The 25,008-nt window shown below is 42.3% G+C and overlaps 1 pseudogene; it reads right to left on the reverse strand.

Moving 5' to 3' along the window:
• Positions 1-22,306: 22,306 nt before the first annotated feature.
• LOC136156141 (NADH dehydrogenase [ubiquinone] iron-sulfur protein 3, mitochondrial-like) lies at positions 22,307-23,508 on the reverse strand (annotated as a pseudogene).
• Positions 23,509-25,008: the final 1,500 nt, after the last annotated feature.

The raw sequence follows: 25,008 nt of genomic DNA on the forward strand, positions 1-25,008 counted from the left end.
CGAGGCTGACGGACGGACGGACGGACGGAGAGGGACACCGACGGGGTACGGCCACGTAGGCTGACGTTGCGAAGACGCTGCGGCAGCAAAAATCCGGGCGTGGAGTTGGGTGGCCGTGCGCCACCGCGAGGGTCCCCAGGGCCGTTCGAAAAGACCCGAAAGCAAGTCGGCCGCGGGGCACGCCGCGGGATCTCACCGCCAGAGGCCTCCAGCACAGGGGCGGTCCCGCGGCACCCAGGACGCGGAATGGCCTCCCGGGCTTTCGCGGGGCCACCCTCCCTGGGCTCGCGCCAACCACCGCTAACGCAGAGAGCCACAGCCCGCCCTGGAGAAGGCTCTCCCGCCGAGTACCGCGCCGCACGGCCCTCAGGCACTACTCCGCCCGGGACGCCACCCACGTAAGACGAGGCAGGTTCGGTCCCAGACAGGGGAAGCGGGCGCGGGCGGTCACCGGTCCGGTACCGGGTAGTGGGTGCGGGGTCGGGGGGCGGAGGGGAGGCCAGCAGCGACGGGGAGGGGCGGCAACCACGCAGAGAGAGGGCCGCGGGACAGGGACCAGAAAGGCCGAGACACGGACGGGCCATCAGGAAAACAAGCACTGGGTTCCACCGTCACACACAGGACCGCGGTCCTGAGACGCCGGACGGCCCCGTCCACCCCCGGAGCTTCCCACTACCCGGGCTGGCGTGTCACAGCCCCACCGCGTGCAGTGGAGGGGCCCCGTCCATCCATCTCCTCGGTCTGTCCGCAGCAGATCCGTCTTCATCCAGTCCGACCTTGAGGCTCAGGTCCTGGCGTCCAGCTCTCCAGCGAAGCGGCTCAGCCCATGCCCGACACCGACACCGACACAGACACCGGTTGAGACTGGGGTGGAGGGAGGGCAGGCGTGACAGGCTCCTCAGGGCTGCGGGACTGGGGTGCTGCACCGGGAGTCCCCCCTCCTCCTGGGCTCACACGGGGATTGTTCTTGCGCGTGAGAAGCAAGCGCGGCCTCAACCTGCAAAGGGGCGAGATGGGCCCAGCGGGACCCACCCAGACTCGGGAGGTGGGAGGCTCGGGCTGCCACCTGCATTGTTAGGCAGATTCTTTACCGCTTGGCCACCTACGTGTTATAATCCTACGTGCAGAACTACCTCAGGGAACCCTGCCTCTCACCGGAAGAGATTAACACCTCCCCTCCCTAATGGCAGAGACACTACTTTGCCAACAAAGGTCCGTCAAGTTAAAGCTATGGTTTTTCTAGTAGTCATGTATGGATGTGAGAGTTCGACTATAAAGAAAGTTGAGCATGGACGAATTGATGCTTTTGAACTGTGGTGTTGGAGAAGATACTTGAGAGTCCCTTGGACTGTAAGGAGATCCAACCAGTCCATCCTAAAGGAAATCAGGCCTGAATACTCATTGGAAGGACTGATGTTGAAGCTGAAACTTCAGCCTGGCCCACCTGATGCGAAGAACTGGCTCATTTGAAAAGACCCTGATGGTGGGAAAGATTGAAGGCAGGAGAAGAAGGGTTCGACAGAGATTGAGATGGTTGGATGGCATCACCGACTCAATGGACATGAGTTTGAGTAAACAATGGGAGTTGGTGATGGACAGGGAGGCCTGGTGTGCTGTAGTCCATGGGGGTGGCAAAGAGTCAGACACGACTGAGCGACTGAACTGACCGAAGAACTTTAAAGAAAATAAGGTAGGAGATCCCTGGAGAAAGAGAAACAGGCGTGGCTTTCTTGACAGGAAGAAGCCGTTTCTGGATTAACATATTCTGTGATCTAAGCCTGACCTGGATGCTTGCCCTTGAACAGGTCTGAGCAGTGATCTTAAAGGAACAAAGGAATGAAAGAACAGAGAAAAGGCAGTCAAACACTGCCTAGTGCAATGATACTATAGAGTCCTAGTCCTTCCTTAAGGGAGATACATAACAATGTATTTTTCAGTTATGTAGGAACTAAGGCCTCTACCCACGTGGAGGATGGAATTAGGAAGTTTGACCCTCCTGATTTCAATCAACTATAGCTTGGACTCTGTCAACATCTGTCAAATTCCTGGATGAAAAAAAAACCCATTAATATCCTAGACAAAGTGCATGCTAATCACCTCAGTCATGTCCGACTCTTTGTGACCCCATGGATTGTAGCCCACCAGGCTCCTCTGTCCATGGGATCCTCCAGACAGGAATAGTGGAGTGGGTTGCCATGCCCTCCTCCAGGGGATCTTCCAGATCCAGGAGTTGGACCTGTGTCTCTTATATCTCCTACATTGGCAGACAGGTTCTTTACCACTAGCACCACCTAGGAACCCATCTTAGACCAAAAACACCTTGTAATCAGTTCCCTCAAGACTGCTTCCAGCCAAATTTTAGAACACAGTGCAATTACAGGCCAGAAAAACTCTTTCTCATCACACCCTAACAGTATACACCGGACCTTACTGCCTTAAGGAAAAAGTTAAGAGCTACAGTGTACGAGGGAGTTCTCCTACATCCACAATAGTTTGGTGGTGAATTTTCCCATGATTATAAAATATGTAAGGGTTAAATCATTGACATCCTTCAAAAGAACATAAAGTCTCCTTGTAATTTCAGGAACAACTGTTTCCCAAGCAGCCACTATAACCACTGACAGGTGAAAATCTAGTCTTTGATTTGTGAATTTAACCATTGTGATTCTCCATTTCACAAGAGGAGAATAAGAAACTTTGAAATAAATCCTCCCAGAGCCATGGGAGCACTGACTTCAAAGGGCAAACTAGTGGGTGTCCTAAAACTGGGAAAGAGAAAAGAATGAAGTTTCTTAAATATGGTCCAAACATTCTGTTCCTAACGCTTATATCCAAGAAATTCTGTTTCACCGAAATCTAACACAAAGACAAAAAACATCACTAGAGGTATAACACAATATTCTGGAATCCTGGCATGACCTTTATTTATTTATTTATTTTCATTTTAAAATTTATTTTTTGGCTGTCCTGTGACTTTGTTGGGCTTCCCTGGTGGTTTAGACGGTAAAGAATCTACCTGCAAGGCAGGAGACGTGGGTTTGATCCCTGGGTTGGGATGATCCCCTGGAGAACAGAATGGCTATGCACTCCTGTATTCTCGCCTGGAGAATGCCAAGGATAGAGGAGCTTGGCGGGCTACAGTCCATGGGCTCCAAAAGAGCTGGACATGACCGAGCAACTAAGCATACAGCACATGTGTCTTTGTTACTGCATGCTGGCTTTCTCTAATTGCAGAAGCAGGGGTGACTCTCTAGTTGCAGTGCGTGGGATTCTGATTGTGGTGGTTTCTCATGTTGTGGAGCACAGGCTCTAGGGTGCAAGAGTTGCAGTATTTCCTGCAAATGGGCTCAGTAGTTAGGGCACGCTGAGTCTAGAACGTGTGGGCTTTAGTAGTCGTGGTACATGGGGTAGTGGCCCCATGGCATGTGGAATCTTCCTGGACAAGGTTCAAACCTGAGTCACCTGCTTTGATAGGCAGATTCTTAACCACTACACCACAACTGAAATCTTATAGCATGACCTTCTTTAACAGAAAATTTCAGATACATATAATGAAAATAACTGGGAAAAGACAGATAGAAGGAACAACCACTGAGATTTTCCTATTATTACTGACTGCAACATTCACAGACCCAGGAAACTCCCTAAAGAGTAAAAATGAAAACATCTAAAAATGGAAACCAAAATATATTATATGCAAAGTGTAGGAAAAAACAAAGGCAAAGAGCATTTATTGTAAGAAGTCAGAGGTATAGTTTAGGTAGGGAGAAACAAACACTAGAATGAAATTGGAGTTCTTTTCATGAAAAAAAGAAATAAAAACAAAAATAAGTGAGAACCGAGACTGCGCTGGTGGTCCACTGGTTAAGAATCCACCTTGCAATGCAGGAGGCACAGGTTTGATCCCTGGTTTGGGGAATAAGATGTCACACACTGCAGGAAAGTCCATGTGCGCCACAACTGCGGAGCCAGTGCTCTAGATCCTATGAGGCAAAACTATAGAAGCCCAAGCTCCCTAGAGCTGGTGCTTCGAAACAAGGGAAGACATGAGAGGCTGTGCCCTGAAACGGAGAGCCCCTGTGGTAAAACAAAGATCCAGTGAATACAAAAATAAATACATAAATATATGGGCCAGAACCAAGTGGAATGAAATGTTTAAAGTTCTGAAATTAAAAAAAAAACTTTTCTAGATTTTTGTTAGGAAGCAGAATTATTCTTAAAAATTAAGAAAGATAATGCCATTTTAAGACAAAGCTTCAGGGTATTTGTCACTAGTACACCAACTTTGAAAGACAGGTTTAAAGATTCATCGGAAAGAATGTAAATTACGGATGAGGATTAAAAGAGGAATAATGCTAAACACCTTTTATATTTCTTCTATAACAGATGACATGTCTACAATAATTTAGCAACAATGATGTTGGGAATGATAACTTTGTGATTCAGTGAAATAAATGACAGTCATGTGGTGGCTAAGATGGTAGAGAATCCACCTGCAATGCTGGAGACCTGGGTTCGATCCCTGGGTTGGGAAGATTCCCTGGAGCAGGGCATGGCAGCCCACTTCAGTATTCTTGCTTGGAGAATCCCCAAGGACAGAGGAGTCTGGGGGCTACAGTCCATGGGGTCGCAAAGAGTCAGAGACGACTGAGCAACTAAGCGTGGCATGTGGAAAAGGACAGAGGAGGGGAACTGAGAACAGTGTGGTGTGAGGTACCTGCACAACCACTGGAGAAGTACTGTGTTAAGTTGCAGAGGATGAATGTTAATTCTAAATGTATACTAAAATCTCAAGGATAACCACTTGAAAACTTTTTTTAAAAAATGGATAAGCTAAGAAAAGAAAAAAGGAGGCACGAGGTAAAATGCTCATTTAAATCCAGAGAAAGTAGGAAAAAAGAGAAAAAACGAAAGAATAAGAGTAACAGAAACTGTAAAACTGTGGGAGTTATTAATCCAACTGTATTAATCACCATCTCAACCACCAATGGTCTCAATATATGTGAAAGAAAATTTTACAGTAAAATCGGATTATTTGTTTATTTTTATTAAAGGAGAACTGCTTTACAATGTTGGGTTAGTGAGAGAGTTAATTCCTAGGTAGGTTGTTAAGAAGTCCGGGGTTCCTGAAAAGGAGAGGGGTCTTGGGTTCTCAAGGAGGAGGAAAGGACAAACTTTTTTCTCTACATTCCTTAGTCTTAGTCACATAAAACTTTTTTTTCCTTTAAACCTGGAACTGATGATTACACAACTCAGTCTAAACTCTGTACTAGTGATTATATAACAGCAATGTATCCTGTTTGAGGACAGTTTCTCCTTCCTGAAAACCTTCTGACTAATCCTGCTATCTTAGAATGCATATTATAGGAGTGGAGTCTGGTAAAAATTTTCACAAACTTGAGACATTCCTTTGATTTATTGTAATAACTAATTAAAAAAGTATATAACTCCCTTGTTAGCACTAGTGAGGGGGGCACTCTCCTTCCCCCTTCTGATGTCTATGTCAGAAGCTTTCTCTGTCCGTTTTCATACTTATATCTTGGGGGCTCAGCCGGGATCTTCAGGACAAGGCAAGAATGCTCGGAGCTCAAGACTCTGCTTTCTCAGTATACACATTTTCTGCCTTACCTTACTAACTCTGCAGTGTGCTTGTGTGAATGAATGACATGCCCTGTGCAAAGCAAGTGACGAGCCCTGCTCTGCAGTTTCATGGTGCCTCATAATGACTGAAGGCAACCCCCAAAAGGGGAGCCTTGTCGGGGGTTTATACTGACCCACCAATGCCAAGAGACACCCAACATCCCTGTGAGGGGAGAGGCCAGAGATGGTCAAAGCGTGTGGACTGAACTTTCCTCTCTCGATCACCTTTCCCTCGTCTCTTTGACCATTTTGTAATTGCACGGGGAATTAGAACTAGTAACACAATCTGTTGGATCATAGACTTTCAAGGGACTTGTGATCCATGCTGTTGCTATGTGCTTTCGCTTGGACTCCAAGCCTGGTAGTCATGGAAGCGCCTAGCCTTACTAGGAGCCGAAGGTTACAGGAGCACGTTTGGGAGTGAATAGCTCCAGGAATGTCTCTCAGGCTGGAGGTCTTGGCTGCCTGCCGCAGGGGCCAGCGACCTGAAAGTGAGTCTTTGTCACAGCGGTGTCTCCTATCTATGTGGATAGAAGCACTGCTGGTGACCATGTGGTTTTTGAGGACACAAGTTGGGAATTGCAGGATCTGGCCAGATTGGAGCAATGTGCTTCTTCCTTTGGTAGCGCTAGCTCTTAGTGGACCAGAGGAGGCTCTCCGCTGGCTTTTGTCTCAACTCCCTAAATATTCCTTTTGTGGACTCTGTGGGAATGAACTGGAAGGACTGGCCCTAGTAGCTTGAGGACAAAAATCACTTTTTCCTCGCTGGCCAACCCTCCACCACCTCTTTTGCTATACTGGTGTGGTGACACTCATAAGGGACATCTTGGTTGTTGTTCATCCCTTTATGACTCACCATTTCTACTGCAGTCAGGACTGAACTCACGAATGTGCATGGGCACATGTAAGATGGATGCTTTGCCTAGTAGTCCTAGCTCGAGAAACATTCTGGGAAACTACTCTGGCAAATCAAGCAAAGGTCTTGGTAGTGTGGAACTAAATTGGTCTTTGATGCCATCAGGTCTACCCCTGGTGTATCTCCAACCCCATCCCAGTGGTAGACCCCGGAGGGACGAGTAAGACGCCTTTGTCGGTAAGGGACAGACTAAGTCTGACCAGGGAAGGAAAGCTTCAGTGGAGTGTCTGTCTACAACCCCATCTAGAGCAGGGAAGGACGCTTCCAGTGGAAAAATGCCACGACTATGGATGCCGCTTTTTTCTGTCTTACAGATGGGAGCTAGCAGTTCCAAAACCACTCCTTTAAAATGTATTAACAACAACAACAGCAACTCTGGGACACGTTTGATCCCCAGAGTTTAAAAAGACATGCCTGATCCTCTTCTGTGATACTGAATGGCCATAGTATCCTTTGGAAGACGGAACGCGGACCTGTTGAAGGATCTCAATTACTACTGTTTTACAACTAGACGGGCTCTGTAGAAAATAAGGGAAATGGGTAGAAGTGCCTTATGTGTTGTTCTTTATCTCTCTGCGAGACATGCCAGAATTATGTCCTAAGGGTACAGATTTGGGTGTGAAACCTTCAGCTCCCTCCTGTTCTCTTATTTTGCTCCTTTATCTGGAACTCCCAACTGAACAGGCTGAGAGTCGGGACACCCTTCCAGGAGGAATTGCCTCGGTCTCGGGAGAAATTCAAACGTACCAATTGCAGTTGAGACTATTTAGAGGATCCAAAAAGTACATAGAAGACTTCTACAGGATTACCTGTACAAGACTGTAAAGACTACCGACTTTACAGGTGGTATATTAGGGTAGAGAATATGAGGAGAAAAATAACAGGAAAAAAGAACCAGGCAAAAGACTGAAGCCCCAATACTGTCTGTTAGATCTGCTATGAAACAGCCTGAGGAAAAGAGGTACATAAAAGATTTTACTTTATGACCTTACTTGGTGACATGTAATGTATGTCTTGGAATAGACACTGACTCCTGACTCGAAAACTTGAGTTTTGGGGGAAGCTACTACTTTTGGAGATGAATGGCTTGACCATGAGACAAGGGGAAAGAGGGAACAGAAAATATCCCTCTTTCCTACTGGGAACCAAATGGTTCCAATAACAGAGATGCTTTGCTGGATGTATTCTTGAAGGACTTAAGCAAGCACACGCTAAGACTTTAGACTATGCTAAGTTGGCTGACAGAACAGGGAGAGAAGGAAACTCCTGATAAATTCCTAGATAGACTATGGGAGGCTCTCTACAAGTTTACTGATGTTGATCTCGAAAATGCAGAAGGAGGAATGATCTTAAAAGATAGATTTCTCGCTCAGTCAGCTCTAGATATCTGCCATAAGTTATGAAAACAGGCATTTGGACCAAATCAGTCTTTAGAAAAACTGTTGCAGCTGCCTCAGACATTTTTATGGTAGAGAATATGAGGAGGAAAATAACAGGAAAAAAGAACCAGGCAAAAGACTGAAGCCCCAACAATGGCTGTTAGATCTGCTCTAAAACAGTCTGAAGAAAAATGCCCAGAAGAACCCAGGTGAAAATGGACGGACTTGCTATTACTGTGGGAAGGGAGGGGCATCTCAGGCGGGATTGCCCTCAGGCATCTAAGCTGCCCCCGGCTCCATGTCCTGTCTGCAAAGGACCATACTGGAGAAGAGACTGCCCTCCGGGCTGTAGGTCCCAGGGGTCGGACTCTCAAGACAGTCTGGACTGAAGGTGCCCCAGGGGTCCCCACACAAGCTCCCGTCCTAATTACACCTGAGGAACTTCAGGTATTAATAACTGTGGAGGGCCAATCAGTCGTTTCTTTTGGACACTGGGGCAAATTTCTCTCTGCTCACTAAAGTCGCTGGTCTGCTTTCCTCCTGATCCACTACCATAATGGGGCTATCTGGATGAGCCAAGCATTATTATGTCAGTTATTCTTTAAGCTACAACTGGAACTCTGTGCTATGTTCATGAGTTTCTAATCATGCCAGAGTCTCCCTCACCCCTTCTGGGGAGGGATATACTGAACAAGGTTCAGGCCTCTGTTTTCATAAATATGGAACCTGCTCTTTTTAATGGAACAAACTGTAAATCCTAGAGTGTGGACTGATGGAAAAACTATGGGTTGAGCACAAAATGCTGTTCCTGCCGTTATCAAGCTTAATGACCCTCACTTATTTCCACATCAAAAGCAGTATCCACTAAAGCCTGAGGTTAATGAATGGGCAAAATCTTACTGTACTGACTTCTCATGATGTAAGTGGGATCTTAAACTCTAAAGTTCAGAGCAACAAGGCTCCACCTTTAAAGTTGCTGTAACTCAAGGGGTGTCAAAAGCTCTAGGAACAGAAATCACTTACACTGTTCCTGGAGAGCCCAATCTTAAGAAAAAGTTGAAAAGATTAATGACATTATTAAAAGACACGAGTGTAAGCTAACTCAGGAAACACAAGACAGTTGGTTTACAGTTCTACCCGTAGCTTTGTTATGGCCACACTTTCCGGGAAACAACCTCACTCAGAAGGACAATGCAGATAGTGGAGTGCAGTTTATTACACCAGGGGCCCAAGGCAGAGTCTCCTCTTAGCCAAGGACCCCGACCAGCATTTGTAAAAATCTTTTATACCCCATGTGTACGTGTCCAAACCCACCACCTTAAATCCCTTGAGGCTTACAAAGGAAGGGTAAATACAATCACAATAATCCCATCATTCACGTGTTATGTGTTCAAACAGTTAATAATCAATAAGCCCACAGTTACATTCCACCCAGTTAGTAACCAAGCCTGTGATTACATTCCAATAGATACTGCCCAGAGGCAGGGGTGATTAGTGTCTGTTTTCTCTTACGTGATGAGTAACCTGGATATGGTCTTCAAGGTTCCCCTGTCTGGAGGGGGTCTTATCCTTCCATTGTTATTCCCACAGTCACTAAGCAGAGTTCAGAGTCCACTGGAGAGGTGGCCGAGCACGATTAGCACGGACAGGCCTCAGATGGAGTCAAGGCCCGATGAATTCCTTCTTCAGCTTTAATGAGGGCTCAAACTGCCCCTAAGAAGGGACTGTCCCTATGACAGACTGTTTTTGTGCACAGATATTGTTATAGATCCTGAAGCCTTAAAATTAACTACGTGACTCAGCTTTTAGCTTTTCAACAGACATTACCAGAGGTTAACTCAAGGAGGTTAACTCCTGACCCAGCCTTTGAGTCAAACAAGCCGCTGTTTGCGCCAGGAACCACCAAGGACCTGAGAATCTAGGTGAGCTTGCTTCTGCTGACCCCCAGAATCCTAAGCCTGCCTTTGACTCTCAAGACAACGCCTTCCTGTCCTGGACTCATTCCTATGCCGCAATCCACAATCTGTCTAATTGCTGGGTCTGCGGAGCATTCCGTTCCTCATCAACTGAAGACTTCCCATGGTGGGTTTCTCCGCTTCAAGGAAAGGACTTTTTTCAACTCTATGATGACATCTAACAATCCTAAAATGGACTGGTATAACACTGAGAGGGTAACAGGCAGGAAGGCCAGGGGTCGCCAAATGGAGGAAATAGTCTGCAAGTGCCAGACATTTTTATCTCTCTTAAGCGGCAGGAGGAAACAAACTAGCAATATTTTTTTTCCTTCTCTATACAAATTTAAAAGGAGGCTTCTCTTAAAATGCTGTGTTGCCATGACACCTGGTTTCACCTGAAGCTAACTATTCTCAAACCTTGAGTTAACCAATACATTTTTTCTTATGGAAATGTTTGTCTTAAGCTATGTTAATGTACCCCAGACACTGTCTCCAAGTTGGTTCCGCCAAATGGCTCAGAAACTACTTGACAGACCTGTAAGTTATACTCAGATATTTTTTCCCTTATATATGTAAATGAAACTATTTGTTTGGTAATGTGCCCTTCTACAAGATTCAAGTCAATCATTTTATGGCCTGGGATGAATTATCTGGTGCCATTCTGAGTTTTAAGACATTCCTTTCTTTTCATTAACAGATTGCAAGTGACTATATAACATCCAGCTGAAGTCTAATAGGGGGGTACTCTTTCTGTCCCCTTCTGATGCCTATGTCAGAAGCTTTCTCTATCTCCTTTATTCTTTAATAAAACTTTATTACACAAAAGCTCTGAGCGATCCAGCCTCGTCTCTGGCCCCGGATTGAATTCGTCTCCTCTGGAGGCCAAGAATCCCAGCGTCTTATCTTATCATTCAGCAACATTTCAACATATTGTACCTTAACTATGGACATAATGTGACTTTTAATTTTGGTTAGGTTTTAACTTGGTTTAATGACTATTTTGCCTTACACCTGTAAAATGGGGTTTTCTAATTGTCTGAAAGCTTTAAAGTTACAAATGATTGTCCAAGCTCCTGCGAGTGCCACAACCTCCTCCAACTATTACCTGGGGCTCCTGCATCAGAGACCCTCAGTATGAGGGTTAGGAGAATATGTTGCCTCAACAATTTAAGGATAGAGCCCCATCACAGCAAGAAGTAGTTATGGAACGAAAACAATGCCCCTTTCCCTTGGCAACATAATTCTCCTAAAAGAAAAGGGGGGAATGAGAGAGTCAGTTCCTAGGCAGGTTGATAAGAAGTCCAGGGTCCCCAAGGAGGAGAGAGGGGTCTGGGGTTCTCAAGGAGGAGGAAAGTATAAATTTTCCCCCTTTGCATTCCTTAGTCACATAAAGCAGTTTTTTTCTTTAAGCCTGGAACTGGTGATTACACAACTCAGTCTAAACTCTGTACTAGGAGTTATATAACAACAGTGTACCCTGCTTGAGGACAGTTTCTCCTTCCCGAAAACCTTCTGACTAATCCTGCTATCTTAGAATGCGTATTATGAGAGTGGGTCTGGTAGGGTCTTTCTATTGTTAAATTCTAATCCTGTTACCCTAACATGTAAATTGTAGGAGAGGGTCTGGTAAAATTTCCAAACTTGAGACATTCTTTTGATTTATTGTAGTAACTAAAAAAGTATGTAACTCCCTTGCTAACACTAGTGAGAGGGGCACTCTGTCTCCCTTCTGATGTCTGTGTCAGAAGCTTTGTCCCTTTTCTTACTTTAATAAAACTGCTACACAAAAGCTCTTGGGTGATCAAGCCCGGTCCCTGGTCCCGAAGCTAAATCTTCAAAGATCACGAATCCAACATCGTTCACCATAAGCTATCATTAGGTTCTGGTATACAGAAAAGTTGCTCAGTTATGTATATATGTATATATCGGTGCACGCTCCATTGCTAAGTTGTGTCTGACTCTTTGCGACCCCATGAACTGTAGCTCTCCAGGCTCCTCTGTCCATGGGAGTTACCAGGCAAGAATACATGAGTGGGTTGCCATTTCTTTCTCCAGGGGATCTTGTCGACCCAGGCATCAAATCCATGTCTCCTGCACTGGCAGGTGGATTCTTTACCACTGAGCCACCAGGGAAGCCTGTAAGCATCGCTCAGTCGTGTCCAACTCTTTGCGACCTCATGGACTTGTAGCTCTCCAGGCTCCTCTGTCCATGGGATTTACCAGGCAAGAATACTGGAATGGGTTGCCATGCCCTCCTCCAGGGGATCTCCCCAACCCAGGGATTGAACCCGGGTCTCCCACATTGCAGGCAGATTCTTTACCATCTGAGCCACCAGGGAAGCCCTTAAGTATATATACATACACATGTATCCTTTTTTACTTTATTTTCCAATATGGTTTTTTAGAAGATGTTGATTACATTATCCTGTGGTATACACAAGGACCTTGTCGTTTATTTTATGTACAGTAGTTTGTATCTGCTAAGGTACAACTTCTAATTTATCCCTCCCCACCTCGTTTCCTGTCATATTTTAGATACCACATATAAGTGATATCATATGGTAATCTGAAAGTCAACCTTCGTTGTTGCAAAGAGTATTATTTCATGTTTTATGTCTCAGTGATATTCCAATGTATATATGTGCTGCATTTTAAAAATCCCTTTATCTGTCAATTAACATGTTTTTTGTTTCCATGCCTTGGTGGTATTATTGATAGTGCTGCTATGAACAGAGGGGTGCCTAGAATATTTCGAATATGAGTTTTTTCTGTATATATACCAGGAATGGGACTGGTGGATCATATGGCAACTCTAGATGTTGGGGAACCTCCATACCATTTTCCAAAGTGGATACACCAATTTACATGCCCACTAACAATATAAAAGTGTTCTCCTTTTCCGCACCCTCCCCAGTATGTTATTTGCAGACTTTTAACAATGGCCATTCTGACCATGGTGAGGTGGGTACCTCGTTGTAGTTTTGGGCTTCCCTGGTGGTTCAGACAGTAAAGAATCTGCCTGCAATGCAAGAGATCCGTGTTCAAACCCTGGGTCAAGAAGATCCCCTGGAGAAGGGAATGGCAAACCACTCCAGTATTCTTGCCTTGAAAATTCCATGGACAGAGGAGCCAGATGGGCTACAGCCCCTGGGGTTGGAAAGAGCAGGACACCCAACTGAGTGACTAACACTTTCACTTTTAAGTAGAGAGGTAGTAGTATTAAGTAACCTGGAAACTCTTAAGTGCCCAAAAGACTGCATTGAAAAACTCTTTTCCATTGTAAAAAACACTTCAACGCATTAGTTTATTTGAACAGCTTTATTGATGTGTATCACACATAATGTAGAAGGCTCTCATGATGAGTACATTTTATAAATTTAAGGATATTTGTAGGTACATGCAATCATCATCACAGTCAATTAAAAAAAAATATTTACTTAGGGACTTCTCTTGTGGTCCACAGGTTAAGAATCCAGTTCCAATGCAGAAGATTGAGGGCAGAAGGAGAAGGTGGCAACAGAAGAAAAGATAGTTGGATGGCATCACTGACTCAATGAACATGACTTTGACCAAAGTATGGGAGATAGTGCAGGACAGGGAAGCCTGGTGTGGTGCAGTTCACAGGGTCACAAAGAGTCCAACATGACCTACTGACTGAACATTACAATTCCAAAGCAGGTGGCTAGGGTTCAGTTCCTGGTCTGTGAACTAAGATCCTACCTACTCCCAGGGGAACTAAGCCTTCCCACCACAACTAGAGAGAAGCCTATGGGGTGCAAATCCTGCTATGCTGCAAGAGAGTGTGCCACAACTACTACCAGATGTAGCCAAATCAACATTTCAAAAAATAATTGTTTAAAAAATATTTATTTGGCTGAGTCAGGTCTTACTTGTGGCACGGGAACACTTAGTTGCACAATGTGGGATGGACCAGAACAGGAACAGGTTCTCTGCATTGGGAGCTCAATGTCTTAGCCCCTGGACCACAGGGAATTCCCAACATTAGATAATTTGGTGGAAAGTAATTGATGCCTCATGTTACAGGAAATCTTCAATATGAAAGAGTTGTTTTTAAAGTTTACAATTATGTTGTGTTTACTAAGGATCTTTCTTCAAGTGTGTCCTTGAATGCTGGAATTCTACTAGTTTTAGAAATTTTAGAAATGAATACTAAAATGAGCAAATTCTATAAGCTGTCTTTCAACACTAGTGTGTGTGTGTGTGTGTGTGTGTGTTCAGTGGCTCACTTTTATCTGAGTCTTTGTGACCCCATGGACTGTAGCCCACCAGGCCCCTCTGTCCATGGGATTTTCCAGGCAAGAATACCGGAGTGGGTTGCCATTTCCTACATCAGCGAATCTTCCACAGCCAGGGAATCCATGTCGCTCGCATCTCCTGCATTGGCAGGCAGATCCTTTACCGCTGCCACCTGGAGGTCTTCAACACTAGGAGGCATTAAACTTAAGACTTAAAGGTAATTATTTTTTCTTTTAATCAGATAATGAGTTTTTTTCTCTTCCTGTTTGAAGCCTGTTGGATCCTGGAGTGGGGTTAAGTGAAATTAGAGTGAAATGAAAGGTTTATAATGTCCTATTCATTATCAGTTAATGGGCCATTGAAAACATTACAGTTTGATATTTTCTAGTTCCCTGACCAAGGATGGAACAGGAACCCTCTGCACTGGGAGCCCCGAGTCTTAGCCACTGGACCATCAGGGAAGTTCGGGCAGTTTGGTATTTAATGGGATTTTCCTAGTAGCTTTGTGTATATGTGTGTGTGTGTGTTTATATATATATATAAATATATGTGTGTGTGTTTATATATATATATAAATATATGTGTGTGTGTGTGTATATATATATATATATATACACACCCTTTTCATTGAGAAAAGATAAATTTTGGCTGTGATAAGTATGGGAGCCTTTTTTCATTTTCCATTCTATTAAATACTTGAAATATATTTTACCTTTGGCAAGGATGTCAAAGTGTATATTGTTATGGAAAATATGATTTGCCTTTCCTTCTGACTAGTATTTGTTGAATAGACTATGAGACTTGTGATAATACAAAAAATTCTAGCTGAAAATATCCTGCCTGTGAGCGTATTAGACATAGATTTTCTAGAATCTATTCCCTTTCTGGTTCCATTTCAGCATTCACAAATAGCTCACTTGATGTGATTTAAAAGTAAATGCAAAGAAGACATACATTCCTCAGATGCTGTAGCCCTGACACCATACTTGAGACCTCTCCATTATCCATAACACAGTCTGAATCCTAATTTTTAAAATTTAGTTTCATTGGAGGAAAATTGCTTTACGATGTTGTGGGGGTTTCTGCCATATATCAACATGAATCAGTCATAGGTATACATATGTCCCTTGCCTCTTGACCTCCTCCCACCCCCCACTCCATTCCACACCTGAATCATCTTTTTTTTTTTTTTGCATTGCCATGCAGCACGCAGACCTTCCCTGACAAGGGATAGAACCTGTGCCCCCTGATTTGGAAGTGTGCATTTTAAAACACTAGACCACCAGGGAAATCCCAGTCTAAATCCGTTTCAACCTTTCCCAGGTTTGAGCCTTTCCTCATTCCTTCCCAATCCCCACTCATTTGGTACTTAAGATAAAAATCTGAAAACACTTCACCCTGGTGAGAAGTTTGAATCCTGTAGCCCCAGATGGATGCAAGGGTTCTCCTCAAACACGGTGTGACACATTTCATTAAACACTCCAGTACATTTCATACTGGAAGGAAATTTATTTTGGGTCATGTTTTGTTTCAAACCCTAGTGAAAACTGACACTATAGTAAATGATTATAGTGTCTCTAAGGAAATTGATTCCTGTTTTTTTTTCTGGTAGAAGTAACACATTCAATCTTTCTATAAATTGGGATTCACCTGGAAATTCTTCTCCCTCCCCACCCACTTTTTGAGATTATCACTGACTTAAAAACATTGTCTTTCTGTAACTACCATAATGTCTTGACTACCTTTCCTTAGTACAAAGTTTTGAAATCAAGTCATGTTAGTATCACTAATTTTTTTCTTCTGCAAGAATGTTTTGTCCATTCTGGCTTCCTTGCAATTCCTGAAAAATTGATAAAATGTTTTGCCAGTGAAACTTACAATTGGCATTATAATATTACATTATATCTTAGATCATTACGGGCAGTAGTGCCACATCAATAATATGTCTTCTGATCTGTGAAACTAGCATGTTTCCCATTGGTTTACACACATTTAATTTCTTTTGAACATGTTTGTAGTTTTCAGAGTATTTGCTTTATACTTTATGACATATATTCCTGCTTGCTTGCACTGGATTCTATTATAAATGCATTTCTTTTCTTCATTTCAATATAACAGTGTTCATTACAAGTGTACAGAAATAGAATTCATTGGTTATAATTTGTATTTCTTTTCAACCGTGGTGAATTCAATTATCAGTTTCTTTGGTTTTCCTACTGGCCCCTAGAGTTTTCTGTATATAACATACCAGATTGCAAGCTGAGACACTTATAGCTTCCTAACCAATCTGCATACATTTTATTCCATTTCTTGCCTAGTAGGTTCTTGGCTTAAATCTCCAGAATTTATCATTTTTAAAAAAACGTTACCATGAATTCTCATCTGGAATCCCATGCTGTTAGCCTGAAGAAATCCTCTAGTAATTTCTGTTAGGTAATCAGCTATCAGTATATTCTTTCACTTTTTGTTGATCTGAGTCTTTATTTTTGAATTCAATTCTCAGAACCTAGTTTTGGTGAGTATAGGTTTGTTGGTTCACAGCGTTTTTTTTTTCCTGGTGCATTTTGAATGTTTCCCTTCTGGCTTCCTGAGGCATAATCTGGTAATTTTACTGTGGTTTTTTCTGTAAGAGTTGGTTCACTTTTCAATTGCTGTTTATTATAACCCTATGGTTTCCACCTTCTTGTTTGTTCACATGTCTCATATTTTGGTTATAAACTAGACATCTTAGGACATCTAAGTAGCAACTGTATACACTGGGCCCATTCCTTCTAGGGATTTTTATTGTTATGTGCTTGTTTATTTGTTCACTGAGTCCTTGTACTATTTTAATGAAGCCTATTCCCCCTGTACTGTGAATCCAGAACTTGTATGGTGAATTAAGAATATGTAGCAAATTTGGAAAACTCAGCAGTGGCCACACGACTGGAAAAGGTCACTTTTCATTCCAATGCCAAAGAAAGGCAATCCCAAAGAATGCTCAAACTACCGCACAATTGCACTCATCTCACATACTAGTTAAGTACTGCTCAAAATTCTTCAAGCCAAGCTTCAGCAATACGTGATCCGTGAACTTCTAGATGTTCAAGCTGGTTTTAGAAAAGGCGAGGAACCAGAGATCAAATTGCCAACATAAGCTGGATCATCAAAAAAGCAAGAAAGTTCCACAAAAACATCTATTTCTGCTTTATTGACTACGCCAAAGCCTTCAACTGTGTGGATCACAATAAACTGTGGAAAATTCTGAAAGAGATGGGAATACCAGACCACCTGACCGCCTCTTGAGAAACCTGTATGCAGGTCAGGAAGCAACAGTTAGAACTGGACATGGAACAACAGACTGGTTCCAAATGGGAAAAGGAGTGTGTCAGGGCTGTATATTGTCACCCTGCTTATTTAACTTATATGCAGAGTACATCATGAGAAACGCTGGGCTGGAAGAAGTACAAGCTGGAATCAAGACTGCCGGGAGAAATATCAATAACCTCAGATATGCAGATGACACCATCATTATGACAGAAAGTGAAGATGAATTAAAAAGTCTCTTGATGAAAGTGAAAGAGGAGAGTTAAAAAGTTGGCTTAAAGCTTAACATTCAGAAAACTAAGATCATGGCATCTAGTCCCATCACTTCATGGGAAACAGATGGGGAGACAGTGGAAACAGTGACTGACTTTATTTTTTGGGGACTCCAAAATCACTGAAGATGGTGATTGCAGCCATGAAATTCAAAGACGCTTACTCCTTGGAAGGAAAGTTATGACCAACCTAGACAGCATAGTAAAAAGCAGAGACATTACTTTGCCAACAAAGGTCTGTCTAGTCAAGGCTATGGTTTTTCGGGTGGTCATGTATGGATGTGAGAGTTGGACTGTGAAGAAAGCTGAGCACCAAAAAATTGATGCTTTTGAACTATGGTGTTGGAGAAGACCCTTGAGAGTCCCTTGGACTGCAAGGAGATCCAACCAGTCCATCCTAAAGGAGATCAGTCCTGGGTGCTCACTGGAAGGACTGATGCTGAGGCTGAAACTCCAATACTTTGGCCACCTCATGTGATGAGTTGACTCATTGGAAAAGACCCTGATGCTGGGAGGGATTGGGGGCAGGAGGAGAAGGGGACTACAGAGGATGAGATGGCTGGATGGCATCACCGACTTGATGGACACAGATTTGTGTAAATTCCAGGAGTTGGTGATGGACAGGGAGGCCTGGCGTGCTGTGATTCATGGGGTCGCAAAGAGTCGGACATGACTGAGCGACTGAACTGAACTGAGATTATATGATCCTATAATTTCACTCCTGGGTTATTAAAATCCAGTGAAAACTATACCTCAGAAAGATACATGCAAGGGGTGATACAAGAGAAGGGGTGGGAGGTGGGGGGAAGGTTCAAGAGTGAGGGGACATATGCACACCTATGGCTGACTCATGTTGATGTATGGTGGAAACCAACACAATATTGTTCAGCAATTATCCTTCAATTAAAAATAAATTACACAAAAAATACATCAATTGAAAATGTCCCTACCAACACTATATACAGTATAGGCAGAAACAGCCAAAATGTCCAGCAACAGATGGATGGATAATAAGGGGTAGGACATACATACAAGGAAATATTACTCAACCACAAAAAAGAACGAAATGCCATTTGCACAACATGAATGAATCTAGAGATTACAGTGGTGAGTGAAGTAAGTTAGAAAGAAAAGATAGCTGGCATCAGTTGTATGTAGAATCTAAAATGTGTCACAAATGACCTTGTCTAAAATCAGAAATAGACTCACAGACATCAAGAGTAGACTTTTGGTTGCTAAGGGGAAGAGATGATGGAGGAGTGATGAAATGGGAGTTTGGAACTGGCCTATGCAAACTACTATACAGCGAACAGCTCAACATCAAGGTCCTACAATATAGTGTAGGGTACTGCATTCAATATCTTCTGATAAACTGTAATAAAGTAAAATATAAAAAACAATGTCATATATAATGGAATCACTTTGTGGTACAGCAGAAGTTAATACAACATGGTAAAATCAACCATACTGCAATAAAATTAAGTTTTTAAAAAGAGCAGAGTCTTTTAAAAAGGCTTCACTGGCATTGTTGTCCTTTCTCTCTAGCCATCTTTTATTGTCTCACAATTGCTGTGACATGGAACTTCTCATTGCTATTTAAGTCTGGATGTTGTTCAAAACCCAATTTGGTGATGTATATGCAATACGCTGCTGTTTCTATTTCTCTTTTAATTTTAGTATGTTGAAAGTAAGCTAGATAATTCTCTAATAAATATTTGTATTATTTATTTGTATATAATGAGTGGCTTATTTTGTTGACAAATCCTTTGAACCTGAGATGAAAAGCGAAAACTTTCAGCAAAACATTAATTGGTGCTGTGAGCAGGATTTGTGATACAAAATGCCACTCTTTAAGAAAAAAAGAGATTAAGGTTGATGAAGATTTTATTCCCGGATGGGAGGCTTCACCTTATTACCTTGTTAGCTAATGAATGAGATGTATTCACTGAATTATGTGAGAAATGGAACCTTAAAGTTAGCCAAAATTTTTAAAGTTATTAAATGTTTTCGGCTTGCCCTGATTGAGAAATGTTAATAATGCGTTAATTGAGAAAGGTTTGCTTGCTCCTTGGAAGAAAAGTTATGACCAACCTAGACAGCATTTTAAAAAGCAGAGACATTAATTACTTTACCAACAAAGGTTCGTCTAGTCAAAGCCATGGTTTTTCCAGTAGTCATGTATGATGTGAGAGTTGAACTATAAAGCTGAGCATGGAAGAATTGATGCTTTTGAACTGTGGTGTTGGAGAAGACTCTTGAGAGTCCCTTGAGAGATCTCCAAGGAGATCCAACCAGTTCATCCTAAAAGAAATCAGTCCTGAATATTCATTCAAAGGACTGATGCTGAAGTTGAAACTCCAATACTTTAACCACCTGATGTGAAGAACTGACTCATTTGAAAAGACTCTGATGCTGGGAAAGATTGAAGGCAGGAGGAGAAGGGGATGACACAGGATGAGATGGTTGGATGGCATCACCGACTCAATGGCCATGAGTTTGGGTAAACTCCGAGAGTTGGTGATGGACAGGGAGACCTGGCATGCTGCAGTCCATAGGGTCTCAAAGAGTCGGACACGACTGAACGACTGAGCTGAACTGAAATGAACTGAAGAATGTGCCGTGCTAGCTGAGAGGCTGGATTCTCCTCTCTCCCTACCGTGAGGTACATGAATTTAAGTTAAAATTGTCTAGAGAAGTTACAATTGGAAAAAGAATTATGTGATTTGTGAGGATGACTGTCCAAGTTACAATGCCAAAAGTATATTTTAGTTGATCAAATCTTCACTTTTTAAGTTGGCTCTCCCTTGAGTTGGCCCACAGCTCTAGCAGTGACCCCACTCCTCTCTCTCTCTTTTCTTTGTCCTATTGCTGCCTTATCACCCCCCCCCCTCCCAATCTGCCTCTGTCTCCCTCTCCATCAGCTAATCCCCTTCTAACTTTCCCTAACTCTCAGTGGGAAGAGGGGAAGCCCAGCTTCCCCAACTCCTTCCCCCCTCTACCAAGTTTTTTTTTTTCCTTCCCCTGTTATCAGAGTCAATTTGAGCACTATTTGGTCTATATTTTAGCTATAAAAACTACAGAAAGGAAAGATGACTTTTGACACAGGCTGGGCATGATATTCTTTAGACACTGAAGAAAACTGGTTAAAATGAAAAAATTTTTTTCCTTTGAAACTGCAATACTGGTTCTTTTTGCATATGAAATTAAAAAGAGCTAGCTTTTTACAAAGGCCTACCTAGAAAAAAGCTTGATGTCAACCTTTGCCTGGGCTTTCCAGATGGCCCTGGTGGGGCAGAATCTGTCTGCCAATGCAGGAGATGCAAGAGACATGGGTTTAATCCCTAGGTTGGGAGGATCCCCTGGAGGAGGGCATGGCAGCACACTGCAGTGTTCTTGGTTGGAGGATCCCATGGACAGAGGAGCTTGGAGGGCTGCAGTCCATGTGGTCACAGAGTACGAAACGACTGAAGATATTTAGCACAGCTTGCAACCTTTGCCAAGTTCTTGAAATAAACAGCCCAATTTGCCTCAGCCTTGGGCAAATTAGAATTTCAAGCCAGGAAAAAAAAAAAAAAAAAAAAAGAGCGAGAAAATAGTCAAAGAGAACATTTTAGATCTCAAGCAGGAAAACTATGAGATCTCTGTCTGTCTGTCTGGATTTATCTGTGTCTCAGTTTGTGTCTTTGTTTTTGGATAATATGAGGTTAATTTGTAAACGAGCTCTAATTAAATTGGCTTAAAGAAAAGTAAGCACTTAGAAATCAGTTACAAGAGAAATTAACCTAAATGAAACTTCAGGTTCATGTGAACTGGGAAGTATTCAATATTAAATATCTAGTATTAATGCTTGTTTGCTAATCTAATTAAGACATGTTTTGAGTCATCAACACTGTATAATACTTTTATTGTGCCTACTTTTTTTTTTTTTTTTTTTGTGCCTACGTTTAATGTAAGCGAAATTTGTCAACAAGGAAAGTAACTTGAGTGAAGAAACTGTTTTTAAAAAAAGAAAAATATAAATGGGACAAGAGCTTTTAGATAAACTCTATTAAGAATAATTATACTTTTGGAATGTCTGTCTAAAATAGTCTCTTGAGGTAACTTGAACTTCTAGCATGTGGTAAACTAAGTGATGAAAGTTTATTGAATAGCTAGGTCATTTCCAAATAAAAGAAGATTTTGAAACATTACTGAACACGAACTTCCTCTTATAGAGAAACTGAAGAGATTTTGGACTATTAATAAATGTTGCATCCTGAGATGCTCTCTTTAAGAAAGCAAATGTTTTTAGAAATTAAAACTTTTATTTATGTTCACCAATGTACTGAATGATAATGTAAGGACTGTTCATGGTTGCTTAAGGGAAATAAGATGTATGTTTTTAATTAAAAAGAAAAAGGTATAAGAAATGAAATTTCAGCTTATTAATAAAAAAAAGTATATCTGACTTACAGGTGGCTGTTTCTAAATAAAGTGATTTTTAAAAGAGAGAGAGGTTTTATGGAAAGTGGGCCCCCCCCAAAAGAGTTTTGTATATAATACAAGTTTTCTTGAGATGTTGAACGCTTTTTTTTTTTTTTTTTTTGTGAGTCTAGTAGGATTTTATTTACAGGGACACTCAATTACAGATAAGGTGCTTTCTAGGATACACATGCTAGCCCTGAAACTACTTGGTTTCAGGTTTCTTGTCTCCGGCTTCAAGCTTGAGACTCTCAGGGGGCTGGCGATAGGCAGGGAAAATGTCCCACGGGCTGTTCAGATCAAACTTGCGGAACTCTTGAGCCAACTCCACTGGCTCGGCCACCACCCGCTTCACCTCATCGTCATAGCGTAACTCAACATAGCCAGACAGGGGGAAGTCTTTCCGGAAAGGATGTCCCTCAAAGCCATAGTCTGTTAGGATTCTTCTTAGGTCAGGGTGGTTAGCAAAGAAGACTCCAAACATGTCCCAGATCTAGAAAAAGGAAGCAACTCTCTCTCATACCAGTTGGCTGCCTTGTACACAGACACAGAAGACTCAATGGGCGTCAGCTCATCCGTATAGGTCTTCACACGGAGCCGCGAGTTGAAGCGCAGAGACAGCAGGCTGTAAACAATCTAGGGAGAATGGAGGTGGCCGGAGGACCAAGATGACCACAGGCTTAGGGGTCTGGGACAGAAGTCCTTGAGTGGGGCCATGATAATGAGGGGATAAAGTTCCACCCTGTGAACCTGCCTTCTGTCCCGAAGCTCAAAACCTCAAGATGCTCCACTGCTCACAACCACTTGCAGGTGCCTAAGCCACGCTATAGCTCAGCCTGTCGTCGTGCTTATCTCTGCTCACACTATTCGATGTCTCCCACCTCCTCCTCCCCGCCACCCCACCCCCACGGGACCAATACCTGGTCTCCTAATTATCCATCAAGATGCAGCACAAACTTTCTTTCTCCCTTCATAAACGCCTTCCAGACTGGGCTAAGTGCCCCTCCTGTGTTCTGACAACATCCCATGAATTATGTTATTACAGTAAACTTTTTAAAAAATACATCAGTATGTTGAATCTCTTGTTTCCATAGGCTTTTCTGGAGGGTAAGTAACAGTCACTGTATCTACTTTGTGGTGGTGGTTTAGTTGCTAAGTTGTATCTGACTCTTGCAACCCCATGGACTGCAGCTCCCCAGGCCCTTCTGTCCATAGGATTTCCCAGGCAAGAACACTGGAGTGGGTTGCCATTTCCTTCTCCAGTTGAACGCTTTTTGACAATGGATTTTAAGTTTCTTTACCTCTGAAGTGATCTGTTCCATGTTTAGCCTTGAAATCTTTTGTTAACTTTGGCTAAGCGAATAACTGTTGTTTCACAATGATCTATATGAACCTATCTGTTGATATTTTTGGCAAAATTTCCTAAACTTAAATTCTAATTAAGTTCTTTTGACCTCTAGCCGACTTTGGGATGCTTCAGAGGGCCCCTGAGACATCCCAAAGAGAGGTATTAAACTTACCTGGGTTCATTTGACATGTTAAATTATATGGGAAGTACTGAAGGGGTGATAAATCTTCTCAGGTTATACTGTATGGCTGATGTTACTAATATAGATATCCTAAAATTATGTGGAACTCATAAAGATCTGACATGTCCTGATAAAATGTTGTCAATTATAATTCTAGTTATCATATTAAAGTGTTACATGTCACAGCAATGACCAGGTTGCTTTGTCAACTGCAATACAATCAGATTTTAAACATGCCTTATATGGTTTCTCTCTGATGCCTTTGGAAGAATACTACTACTTCTTCAAAATTTATGGGAAAGACTTTTCTAAGATTAACCAGATAAACATATTTTGTCTGTTGGTACCAGACTGGAATTTGAATTTCTCTATTAATTCTTAGAATGCGGCTTTTGATAAGATTATGAATTTCTTTGCCTTTAAATTATTCATATTTGTTTTTAAAATCTTGTTACTTTGGTAAAGTAAATAAGTATTACTTCATAGTCATCTATGAAGATTATGATACATGTAGATAAAGCATCTTCTGCTTCTGTAACATTAACCCTTCACTGTCAAACTATTGATATCCTGATGTCCTTAAAACATGGCAATAGTCTACTCCTAATTGGGGAATTTAAAATGGGTAAGCAAGCAAACATTCAGGGTTATGGGAAATCCAAGATGGCCGCTTGGTTTTTCCTACCTCCCTGACAAACCTCATTTTTATTTGATGGGATAAAGCATTCCGTGGCTGCAAGGTTAATGCCCTCACAATGAAAAATGTTTCGCTGATCATTAAATCCTAGTTTTGTTACTCACTTCTGAGATCGTTCTGTGTTGTTATATTATTAAAAATTTAATTAAGTTGTTAAAAGGACAATCGAATTTTGTTTTTAAAGTTTATTATCAGTAGTCAATCTTTAGATAAAGATCAAATGCTCCATGATGTACAACCAGGAGATTAACACCTGAATATAACCATTTAACCAAGTCAGATGACCTAGGGTATATTGAGATATACCTAATAAAAGTTCTTGACTTAAATTCTTGCTTGTGACCTTACTAATAACTGCTAGTTACATTATTTTCTATGTTGCCTGTTTCAGAAAATTATTGTCTCTTACATTACCAAGTGGGCTTCCCTTGTAGCTCAGTTGGTAAAGAACCTGCCTTCAAGGCAGAAGACCCTTGATTCCTGGGCTGGGAAGATCCCCTGGAGAAGGAAATGGCAACCCACTCCAGTATTCTTGCCTGAAGAACCCCTGGGACAGAGGAGCCTGGCAGGCTACGGTCTATGGGGTCACAAGAGTC

Source organism: Muntiacus reevesi, chromosome 1, assembly GCF_963930625.1.
Source record: "Muntiacus reevesi chromosome 1, mMunRee1.1, whole genome shotgun sequence".
NCBI classification, from domain to species: Eukaryota; Metazoa; Chordata; class Mammalia; order Artiodactyla; family Cervidae; genus Muntiacus; species Muntiacus reevesi.